This window comes from the organism of the source record quoted next, unplaced genomic scaffold (assembly GCF_019419815.1).
Source record: "Pyrus x bretschneideri cultivar Hongxiangsu unplaced genomic scaffold, Pyrus_bretschneideri_v1 Contig90, whole genome shotgun sequence".
NCBI lineage: Eukaryota > Viridiplantae > Streptophyta > Magnoliopsida > Rosales > Rosaceae > Pyrus > Pyrus x bretschneideri.
Genome location: NW_025999832.1, coordinates 938,162 through 950,224, shown reverse-complemented (window position 1 = coordinate 950,224; position 12,063 = coordinate 938,162). Strand labels below are relative to the sequence as shown.

Sequence of the window (12,063 nt, the reverse complement as noted above, 5' to 3'; positions counted from 1 at the left end):
TGAAACCAAAGCAATAGCATTGTAACCCTAAGTTACAAACACAAACATAAACATAAACTTGAGCAACTTCTATGCACAATAATCTAGGGTTCTTGACCACTCGACAGAACCAAATAGGGATAGGGATTCCAGACCACTCAACGGAATCCATCTTTAGAATGTGTATGGTACCTCAAATGTGGATTAACCAAGCATGTGACCAAGTAGGCAGTGGCCCCCAATATGAATTCACCAAATCACACTTCTACGAAGAAACACTAACAAGTCAACACAAGCATAACATGACCTGGAATATGGATTAGTGCTGCCCAAATCACACAAGTTTATGGAATAGCTTTTCCATTGAGGCCACAGCTTGCAGGCTTATATCAAACAAGTTGATTGCCACCTTAATCATGCATCGTTTTTATCATCATCTTCCTCTTGCTCTTTCCCCAATGTCTCTTCTATTTGCAGTCTTTCTGGTCTTGGACCACTTCGGAGTAACCCATCAGAAGAAATCTTTGACTTGATAGGATGGCAGTCCTCGACAATCAAAGTTAAAGACGAGACTTTGACAACGCAATTTCTTGTGCAAAAGGCTTGCAGAGTTGGAAGATCAGAACGTTCAAGATGTTGCAAGCAACTAAAAGTAATCTCAGTTTCTGAATCATCTCCGTTGCTTGCCACTATTTCTACCATTATTTCACACGACTTAACTTCAAATTCTTGAGTTGCTGCAAATTCTTAGCCACAAAATAAGTTATAAAGTATTGCAGTCCGCGACAATCCAGTATGGTCAAAGTGGTTAGATTCCAAAAGGATATTAAAGCTGAAGTTAGATTCTCTAATCTGCCACGGTTGTTCAGGTTTAGAACTTCAAAGTTTGGAAAAACAGGCCCCCTGGTTCGGAGTTTTCCTTTCCTAGATGCATTAGCTCCGGCATATCGATGAGCCACAAATCGTTTACATGTGGGAGGATGTATTTTCCCGCTACTACTTCCTTGGTGGTCGTGGATTCTCTAAATTCTTTATATATATGCATCAGCTTTGGCAAATCGATGAGCCACAAATCCTAATTCTTTCCAAGGAGCTGAAAGCACACAGAGCGTTTCAAGGTTCTCTCGGCTGCAATCAATGAACATTTGGTTATATTTTGTTCAGTCGTTGGTTTCTCTCGGCTGCACCAGTCTCAGTACAACTCGGCAGTTCCTTCCTCTAGTCTACGCTGCCGTCATCCCGGCTCCGCCCTCCACCTGCCTTCCGTCCTTCCTCCGGCAACTATAAGTCCTTATTCACTTCTTTTTCTTCTTTTCTTTTTTCTTGTAAATTAATTTATGAGATTGTTTCTGAATTCTGATGTGATTTTAGATTTAGGAATCAATGTTGATGGGTTTTTAGTTGATAGATTTTTCCTTTTTTTTTTTTTTTTGGGGGGGGGGGGAATTTTAGGATTTCAACTAATGCCCAGTCTCTAATTTCACATAATTCCTAACTTTTTAGGAATTTAGAGGCTCAGTTGAGTTATTAGTAAAGATGGGAGCTTTGAATAATTTCACATAAAAGTCTAATTTGAAATTTCTGAAGCGCTCCGGCCGAATTGAGCTTCCTGACTAGACCGACATTGTGAAGACTGCCACATTCAAGGAGCTTGCAACATATGAGCGTGATTGGTAGTACATTAGATCTGCATGCATGGCAAGGAAAATCTACTAGAGTGGTGGTCTTGGTGTTGGTGCCTTCCGCAGGATCTATGGAGGGACCACGAGGAACTGAAGGAAAACAGAGAGGTATGCAACTCTTTTTTGCTTTTTTTTACTAAGCTTCTTCTGGACACAACTGCATAGTTGAAGCAAAAGTCGGGTTATACCGCACTTGCAAAGTGGAAACTATGGTATCGACACCAAGAGGTTAAATTTAAACTAAGTGAAAATTAACAACAGCACAATAGCTGTCCTGCTACGAAGGTCAAGCGGATGTTTCTTGATCATCAAACAACGCAGACTAAAAAGATGACGAACAACGTTTGGAAAACAATTTTTATAATCCAAAAAGGTATTGAGCTTAGAAACATGCAAACATGTATGATTTGCATATTAGTTTTCGTGCAATTTTTTAAGTGGAGTTATGTGCTCTATATTATGATAGGTGATATTGGATCTTTGAGGGCTTGTCTCGCTTTAGTTGACGTCTTAGTTTACATGACATTGTTTTCACGTACACCACGCTTTGCGTGACACTTCAATTGAGTTGATTTCCGAGTTGTATTGGACCAGAAGTGACTGACCTGTTTATCTATTCTTATATTGAATGCCTAACTCACCACCCTAATGTATTAACGTTTCAGTGGGGAATATGGAAGTACGCATTTGTGAATCTAGGAGCGAAGGTGGAGGCGGAGACACAAGGATAAACTCTTCGAAGCAATTCTGAGTAGCCAACTCACCACCCTGCGTCCCAAACTATGCACGAAGCTCCAACTTGTGCGTCCTTGTGGTTCATCGCTCAAGACGGTTGTTTGACTTGAGTTGTAGACATATTCCTAAATTTGAGTAATAAATATATGTTGCAAGTTCATGTGATGCCTTGAAAATTTGAAAACAAAAAATAAATAGAAAACTTCATTTCAATCCTTAAATAAGATTGCTTTTTCAATAATACCGTATGTAAGATTAAAAACTAAAAATAGTCCTCCATGTCAGATTATAGTATTCCATGTCATATTTAATCATTTTTTAATAAATTTATTGCATTTTTAGTTTCCCTATTTACCCTTATTACTCACTTAAAACCAATTAGAGAAACAAATATATAATTAATTTTTCAAGAATGCTTAATTAACTAGATCCATAATTAACATGTTCGTTATAACAATAACATTACCATAAACCTCCATGTGTTATTCCAATCAAAGAATCCAGAAAACTCAGAAACCATGATCAAACAAAAAAAGCCAGAAAACTTAGAAACCAAAAATCTCGTTGTATTCGAAAGAAAGAAGAAAAATGGGCTTTTAGATACCAAATTGACGGTGAATCCATAGATAAATAAAAGAAAAAAAAATACAAATAGAGAAAATAGAATACGAAATCACAACCTAATTGATCATACCGAATTAATCAGACATACATTATATATACCTAACCGACCGTACCAAATGGATATGACCTAATTGACAGTACCTAAATGATTTAGGTGCATTCATATAGGTACTATGAATGAGGTGCATTCATATAGGTACCATGGTTTAGGTGCATTCATATACCATTTGTAGTGAGTGACTGATCTATTTTTAAGGACTCTAGAGCTTTCAAGCTTCCCATGATACTTGGCCCAAAGATATTAATTAGACTCAGGCATCTACGAACACCAATTTCTCTAAGCCTGACAAAAGAGTGTGGATCAAGTTGGTTGTGGAATATTTTCTTCAACTTAGGTAAGTCCCATACGAACAATTGCTCCAAGCTAGGAAATCCTACCTGTCGTATATTCATTTTAGGACACAAAAGTGGGACTCATGCATAAATTGGAAATAAAAGGATAAAGAAAAGAAGTGAAGGTATAATTCACCTTTTCATCAAAGAGCTCAAAATTCTCCTCCGACTCAATCTCTCGTTTTTCTTTGTTGATTGCAATATTTTCACTCTTCGCATTAAAGATGAATGTCTTCAATTTAGGACAATCGTCTAGATCCAAATAATCCAAAGACGGAAATTTAATGTAACTTCTTGAGTTGAATCTAGCGAGGTTTGGAAGGTGCTGTAGTTCTAGACGGTTTAGCTTACATAACATGTCATTTGTATTTTCCTCATTTTTTCCCACTACCTCTTTCAGGGATTGACAATTAAATATCTTGAGATTTGTGAGTTGTCTGAGACATTTTGCTATGGAATTTGAAGCCAAGAATCTTAAACTATCACATTGATGCTCAATCAAGGTTGTTAAGTTGGGCATCGAAACCTGCATGGTACAAAGCAAAATTCATGTTTATTTTAGGAAATTACAATTGTTGTTAGCAATATATGCTTAAAATATGTAGATAGAAATTAAAGGTCATATATTAAAAAAGTACGCAACTGGGCTACTAGACAACCGTATGTCTTTGTACTTTCCTTAATTAGCAAAAAACAAATTGGAGTAAAAAACTACCTGAAAAGAGAAATATAGGGCCAAAATTATGCCAACTTAATTCCAAATTTAAACTATTTTAATTGATACCAAAACACATTGTTGTGAAACTTTAGTGGCAAGTTGATGCGAGTTTTATGCGCACACAAATTAAACCCTCTTTTTATCAATTGTAGTAAGTACGTAAGTAGGGATCGTTCTGGACCGGGGATTAGGAGGGATTGTTAATCACTTGGATTTGACTTCAAAAACGTAAAAACAAGTTTAAAACACTATACTAAACTCGAAGAATGCAAAACTAAAAGTAAGAAAGATTAAGACTAAAACTTAAACAAAATATGGGGGGGGGGGGATTTAGGTTTGGACAAGATTAAACTAAAGTGGATAGATTGCAAAGAAAACAAATTGTAAATACGAAATTGACGGAAATGAATGGATGGGAAAGCTAGCTAAGGGGTTCATCTCCACACATGTTATACTTGCATACAAACCGATTTCTAATTGCTTTTCAATAAACCATGAATTCTCAACGCCCCGGGTTAATTAGGTCCGCTTAAATTAACCGTCAAGTTTTCCTTAAGTTAATGAATTGGATGATTGCATACGACAATCCAAAGCATTCCTCACAAGTTCCCTACATGAATTGCATAATAGAGATACAAGCAAGAATCATTAAGCATCATGAAAACTATAAGTGTTGACGAGGCATTCGTTACTATGATTGCATGAAACTTATGCCAAGAATATGTTTAACGCGATTGTTTATAAGCAACCTCCACTACTTGTGAATATAAGTTCATAACTATTACGTGAAACTCACTTATATTCTAGCGTCAAATTCATGCATGAAAATTAAGTGTTCATTCTTAATAAACATACATAAATAGGTTATCAATCAAACAGTTAAACAAATTGAATTCATAACTTATGAAACGTAATTAAAAGTAATCAAATCATATTACAAACATAAACATAGTTTCGAATCACCCCCTAGCTAAAGGGGGTTTAGTTCCTCATAACTTTGAAATCAAAGAAACACCTAAACATTCCAACAACTCAAAACTTGAATTGTATGAACGTTTAAGCACTCTTTTCTTCCATTTCTCATACGTACAAAACAAAGAGAATTAAAATGAAACTTTGAAATCAAAGAAACACCTAAACATTCCAACAACTCAAAACTTGAATTGTATGAACGTTTAGGCACTCTTCTCTTCCTCGTTGTTGTAGCACAAGGTTTAAGGATAGGTTGGTTGGGGGGATGGAAGTGTTGGGGAATTATGGAAATGGATGAGGATTGGTGGAAATGGAAGATGGTTTTTGGATTCTAAGGGAGAAAGGAATGTGTTTGTGGTGTGTTGTTGTGTTGTGAATGAGATGATTTTTGAATGAATGAATGCAAGGGTATTTATAGGAGGAGTGGAGATGTATATGGCTATTTGTTTAAGGTGTTTGTGGTTGCAATGATGAAGAATTGCATGTGGAAATAAAAGGGAAAATGTGGTGAAATGATGAAGTAGGAAGGTGGAAATGCATGTGAGATGTTGGAAAGGAAATGGGAATATGAGTAGGCCATGGCATGGGAGTTGTTTTGTTGGTGTAAATGTGCCATGGTTGCAATGATGAAGAATAAAGGGTGCATGTGGGGTGGAATTGAATGAATGCAAAGTGAATGAATAATGAAATGAGTTAAAGAGGGAGAATGTGGTGAAATGATGAAGTAGGAAGGTGGAAATGCATGTGACTTGTTTGTGGAATAAAGAATGAATGGTGGAAATGTGAGTGAATGATGTGCATGTGTGTGAATGCATGTGTTGATTTAAAGAATAGGTATGCATGTGAATTAGTTTGGAAAGAGGTGGGTGTGCATGTGAGATGAAATGCATATGTTTGAAATGTGTAGATGATTATGAGTATGATAAGTGATAAAGGAATGATATGTGGTGAGTGATAAGTGAATGGAAATGATAAGTGATAAGTGAATGGAAGTGATAAGTGAAAGGTTTGATAAGTGATAAATGAATGATATGTGGTGAGTGATAAGTGAATGGAAGTGATAAGTGATGCGAGAATTATACGCGCACAAATTAAACCCTCTTTTTGACAATTGTAGTATGGATGTAAGTAGGGATCGTTCTGGACCGGGGATTAGGAGGGATTGTTAACCACTTGGATTTGACTTCAAAAACGTAAAAACAAGATAAAACACTAAACTAGACTCAAAGAATGTGAAACTAAACGTTAAAACACTAAGACAAACCAAAAGACTCAAAATGCTTTAAAAACACAAACTAAATTGATTTCTAACTAAATTGAACAATAAAGTAAAGGGGGATTGGATTTGGACGACTTTAAACTAAAAATGGAAACTTGGAAACAAAACAAATTGTAAATATGGATTTGACGGAAATGAATGGATGGGAAGCTAGCTAAGGGGTTCATCTCCACATATGTTATACTTGCATACAAAACGATGTCTAATTGCTTTTCAATAAACCATGAATTCTCAACGCCCCGGGTTAATTAGGTCCGCTTAAATTAACCGTCAAGTTTTCCTTAAGTTAATGAATTGGATGATTGCATACGACAATCCAAAGCATTCCTCACAAGTTCCCTACATGAATTGCATAATAGAGATACAAGCAAGAATCATTAAGCATCATGAAAACTATAAGTGTTGACGAGGCATTCGTTACTATGATTGCATGAAACTTATGCCAAGAATATGTTTAACACGATTGTTTATAAGCAACCTCCACTACTTGTGAATATAAGTTCATAACTATTACGTGAAACTCACTTATATTCTAGCGTCAAATTCATGCATGAAAATTAAGCATTCATTCTTAATAAACATACATAAATAGGTTATCAATTAAACAGTTAAACAAATTGAATTCACAACTTATGAAACGTAATTAAAAGTAATCAAATCATATTACAAACATAAACATAGTTTCGAATCACCCCCTAGCTAAAGGGGGTTTATATCCTCATAACTTTGAAATCAAAGAAACACCTAAACATTCCAACAACTCAAAACTTTGAATTGTATGAACGTTTAAGCACTCTTTTCTTCCATTTCTCATACGTACAAAACAAAGAGAATTAAAATGAAACTTTGAAATCAAAGAAACACCTAAACATTCCAACAACTCAAAACTTGAATTGTATGAACGTTTAGGCACTCTTCTCTTCCTCGTTGTTGTAGCACAAGGTTTAAGGATAGGTTGGTTGGGGGGATGGAAGTGTTGGGAAATTATGGAAATGGATGAGGAGTGGTGGAAATGGAAGATGGTTTTTTGGATTCTAAGGGAGAAAGGAATGTGTTTGTGGTGTGTTGTTGTGTTGTGAATGAGATGATTCGAATGAATGGGAATGCAAGGGTATTTATAGGAGGAGTGGAGGGAACATATGGATGTTTGTTTAAGCATTTGTGTGAAGGAATGATGAAGAATTGCATGTGGAATTAAAGAATGAGTGGTGGTGTAATGATGAAGTGAATGCATGTGGAATTAAAGAGGGAGAATGTGGTGAAATGATGAAGTAGGAAGGTGGAAATGCATGTGAGATGTTGGAAAGGAAATGGGAATATGAGTGCATGTGGGTGAATGATTTGTGGTGCAATGATGAAGAGTGAATAAAGAATGCATGTAGGGTTAGCTAGGAAAGTGGGAATGTGGTTGAATGATTAAAGGGACATGCATGTGGCTTGTTTGATTGCTTGGTGAGATGATGCATGCTTGTAGTTTAGGGTGTTGAATATGGATTTGCATGGCATTTGAATTGATTGTGGGCTTTGGAATTGGAAGGAAATGCATGGCAAAGGGCTTGGTTTAAGAGAGAATGGGCTAGGCCCTTTGTTTTATGTCCAAAGTGAATACAAGGCCTTCAAATTCGTCCAACATTTTGGCTCCAATCATATGCCATCCATTCCAAGCCCAATTTTGCTCCAAAATGCTCCAAAATGCATCTTTTTTCTTCCTTAAGCCCTTAGAACCTGAAAACACACAAAAGAAGCATAAAGGACTAAAATAACTAGAGAAACATAACGTAAATGCACGAGAACAAGCCATTTAAGTCGCATGAATATGCTCCTATCAAACTCCCCCACACTTATCTTTTGCTAGTCCTCGAGCAAAACAGAAAGAAAAACAAAACAAAACGAAACGAAACAAAACAAGTAAAACACACCTAAACCTTCCAACAACCGTCTTAGGGATTTCCAATGCACATGACAAGTTAAAAATCATCATTCCCACAGATTTTAGTCATCTTCACACTTAAGTACATTCTTAATCATAGTCACCATATACTAGTTCACAATTAAGCATTTAAAACCATGTTTTGAATGTAGTAACATGCCTTAGAGAATTTGCTCAATTCCTTACAAGATATGCACTCGATTTTCACTCAGAATTTCTAACTACACACCCTAATCTAGTCATATGTGAGAAGATTGATGTAAACATGAAAACGACACTCACATATATGTATCACAAAGAACGCAATTTCTGGAGTTAATAAGCATGTTTAGATATGATCTCATGAATGGAATGCTACTACTTAGACGCGAGAACCAGTGACACCATATGCTCATACCAAATTCAAACTCCACAATTGAAATACATAACACTCAAGATAGAAGTCAAAGGGTTGTAACGGGGCTAGGGTATTGGCTAACAATGAAAGGTGAAGGGTAAACAAACATTCTTAAAGCAATAGTGAGCAAAGTATTGAATCAGGCACTTAGAATTCCCTTAAGAACGCAGAAGTCAACTTTGAACACCCAAGGGAAAGTCACACAAAACTTTAGGGCCATATTCACTTTTTGGACCCTTTCTTCAACCATCAACGCTCGTGAGTTCATTCTTACTTATTTTCACTTTTTTTTTTTTTTTTTTTTTTTTTTTTTTGAATCTCAAAACATACATATAAACGTAAGAACAAGCATTCCTTCCCCCACACTTATTTTCTTGCAATACCTTAATCAAAAGGAATTCATTGCTTACTATGCTTCAAGAACAAGGGTAAGGACGGTCATATTCTAGGTTAGGTGAGGATAAAGTGGGTTAACAAAGAACATGGGCTAACACGGCTCAATGGGGTTAAACTTAAACACAAAATGAGTTAAGGGCACATGGCTTTTTGGCTTTGATGGTGGTCACTACACAACTTCATCTTGAATATGTGTTATGCAAATCAATAATATGCTTTGAATGAAATGGGCATGAGTTCTAGCATTTGGAACTATATGATGAAACGCCTTCTAAGTAGTAACCAAGCAAAGAATAATGAGATCATGCAACGACTTTAGAAAACAAGAAATCACAGATTATACTCTCCAAAGAACGTTATAGGCTCAAGTCTCTCAGGGTTGTAGCGTTTGTTTGAGTTCCTTCCTTCAAGCATGTTACAAAAACGAATTTTTCTTTTATGATTGCATGTGAAGTCATACATTATAACCATAACCAAGCATATACCAAGAGTAAATCAAACTTTTCTCTATGTTTATAACTCTTTTTAACAGTCATGCACTTACAAACCAAATCCTTATCATTGTGTTGGAAGGTACCTACGACACAAAAACGACTCAAAACACTCTTTTTAGGCTTTTCAAAACATGTTTTTCAAATTTTTATGTGATTTTCGAATTTTTAAGTCAAAACACACTAAACACACTTAAAAACAGCAAGAAACAACATTTGAAGTTATGGTGGATAAAACCCTACGAATTTGCATCAAAACACTTGAGTATCTCCCCCACACTTAAATCAAACATTGTCCTCAATGTTAAAAACCACACTAAACACAAACAAACATATAAACAGCAATTAAACATACTAAACATGGCAGAATGTATCTAACAAAGAGAAGAGTTTAGAGATGCAAATCTGGTTATGGAGTTTTCGTTCCATCTTCTCCTTGGTGATTGCAGTGAGGCTTGGATCTTTGTGATTCCACAGGCTTACTCTTGAACTGCGCTGCTCCCATCGTTGATTTTCCTTTGTGCTACTCTTGAACTGGGCAGCAGGCTTCCTTTGGTCTCCCCCGAAGGTCTGAGCTTCCTTCTCTTATCTGTTTCTTTGTTCAATCTCTCCAATTCGTATTGAAGAGGGTTAGAGGATAGCTCAGCAAAGCTAGGTAAGCAACCAGGGAATAGAGTCTAGATAGACTCCAAGTGCTGGCTGATTGCTTCTTTCACTTTGCTATGCGATTAATAACAAAGACAAAGGAAAAGACAGGGAAAGAGCATGATATGGGATACTTTTGCTTTTGACCTTGATGATATGAGATACCTTTGCTTTTGAAGAAGCGGTGAATGAATCAGCACATGTATTTGTTGTGCTGCTTCCTCCTGGGTCATCTGTACTCCAGGCATCTGGTATCATCTTTGGGGAAGAAGAAAGAAGTGAGTGTTTCGAAAGGCTTTGCTGGGAGTGCGCCCTCAGAGGTGAGAAAGAGTTGGGCATTTTCTTCAGGTTTGCCTTGCCATAAAAGATGAAAGTCGACAAATATAGGGATAGCAAGTGGTGGTACTGTTCTCTTACCCTTGTCGACAAACGTTTTGATCCCGCAAATCCGGCCTTTTGAAATAGTGACGACTCTTCGATATTTGAAGACGCCTCTTCGATTTCTGAGCAGGCGCTTTCTGAAAAGCAGAGAAAGCGTCGCCGAACTTTGCGCTTGTCGGCTAAAGACGTGTAGCTGCGATGATGGCCTCCACGTGTTGAACGCGTTTTCTGAAAAGCTGAGGGAGCGTCGCCGAACTTTACGCCTCAAATTCCGGCTTTTTGAATCGGTGGACGCGTTGCCTTGGCTTTTTATAGAGCTATCGATCACCGCCAACTTACACACTCTGAAGATTTCCCATTCTTGAAACTCGTTTCCGGCCCTTTGAAAATTTACTCCGTCCACCCCTTATCTTTGAACACTTTTTTTAAAAAAATGGCAAACCCATCAAACCTTAGCTTAGAATTGAGTCTCCGCAGTGATACGGGCGTGCCGCTTCAAGGTAACGTATGGCGCCCTTCTTTCTTATCTTCTAACGGTCCTCTTACAGGTGAAGATTCCGTGATGCAGGACGCCACAACAGCTACGATAGTAGCTCGGAACCTCCTCACTCCCAGAGATAGTCAGCTGCTTTCAGGACGGTCCGATGAGTTGGCCGTTCAAGAGTCCCTGGCTCTCAGCGTTCAGTGCGCTGGTTCTGTGTCAAACATGGGCCAACGCCTCCTTGCTCGCTCCCGTCAGGTTGAATCATTGATGGCGGAGGTGGAGAACCTGAAGCAAGAGATAAAACAACTTAAGCACGAGAATAGAACTTTGCACGTGCTTGCAAATAATTATTCATCAGGCATGAAGAGGAAGCTTGATGAGCTTGATGACCGTCAACGGTTTGCAGCTTTCTTCCAGAGGCACCTCTTTCCTGGGTCATCCAGCGTTCCACCAAGGTTTGGGGCCTTGAATGATCTATCCTCGGTGCCTCCCGCTCCCATGCTTCCTGCTCCGATGCCTCCTGCTCCTATGCCTCCTGCTCCGATGCCTCCTGCTCCGAGACCTCTTGCTCCGAGAGTGTTGCCACGTAGTGGGGCCTCACGTACACAACCTTTGTAAAGGCTCCATCTTTCTGCCATGTTTAGATACAATTGTAATTTATCGAAAAAAATCAATGAACAAGCAAAAGTTTTATTTACTGTATTGGGTTGCCTCCCAAATAGCGCTTTCTTTAACGTCTTGTAGCCGGACGAAGAACACAATCATGCCTTAATGGAACCCACGGCATGGAGTTGATCATTGAATGGATGATGATACTTGAAATGTTCCGGCAATGGTTGAATTTCAAGAGTGGGTGCCCTAATCATTGACATCAACAACATATTAGTCAAAAACGACTTTGGATTTTGAATTGGTGGCTTACCTATGGGCTGCAATATTGGCTCTAAAGTCGCAGCA

At 37.7% G+C, this 12,063-nt stretch overlaps 1 pseudogene; it reads right to left on the bottom strand.

Moving 5' to 3' along the window:
- Positions 1-324: 324 nt before the first annotated feature.
- The window catches only part of LOC125473645, a 35,202-nt pseudogene continuing 23,463 nt past the window's right edge, over positions 325-12,063 (bottom strand).